Source organism: Brassica oleracea, unplaced genomic scaffold, assembly GCF_000695525.1.
Source record: "Brassica oleracea var. oleracea cultivar TO1000 unplaced genomic scaffold, BOL UnpScaffold13078, whole genome shotgun sequence".
Lineage (NCBI taxonomy): Eukaryota > Viridiplantae > Streptophyta > Magnoliopsida > Brassicales > Brassicaceae > Brassica > Brassica oleracea.
The window spans coordinates 1-476 of record NW_013629598.1 but is presented as its reverse complement, the minus strand read 5'-3'; the positions used below and the strand labels follow the sequence as shown (position 1 = coordinate 476).

General features: G+C 33.2%; 1 long non-coding RNA gene across 1 annotated transcript; it reads left to right on the top strand.

The window, feature by feature from the left end:
• On the top strand, positions 1-476 carry LOC106322282. The gene is made up of 3 exons (XR_001266327.1): positions 1-81; positions 151-333; positions 458-476. It is a non-coding gene; the product is annotated as an uncharacterized LOC106322282 (long non-coding RNA).

Genomic DNA, 476 nt, shown 5'->3' with positions numbered 1-476 from the left:
TTGAAGAACCAAAAGAGTTCACACTTGAGCTATTCTTTGTGGCTTATTGCACTGAAGAACAACGAGATTGTCGGCTTCGAGGTTTGTTATTAGGATATGTTTTTTATGAAAATGTTATTCTCCTTCTTGATGTTTTCCCCATGATTATAGATAATAAGCAAGAAAAACGAGCTCGCAAATATCTCAAAGATATCAAATGGAATAAGGTTAAAGAACCAAAAAGATTCACGGTTGATCTTTTCTTTGATCAGAACTCTTACTACCAGAACACTGTCTTCACCAAGACACATCACATGATTGATAAATATAAGCTTATCTCGAGAAGGTCATTGGGTATGATCTTTTCCTCTTATCATGTATTTACTATTTTTGTTTGTTGAGGCGAAGTCTTATTGATCCTTGCCTATTGTATTTACTATGATATATGTAAAAAATCGATTGACTACTGATAAAACAGGTCCAATGTGAGAAAAAAA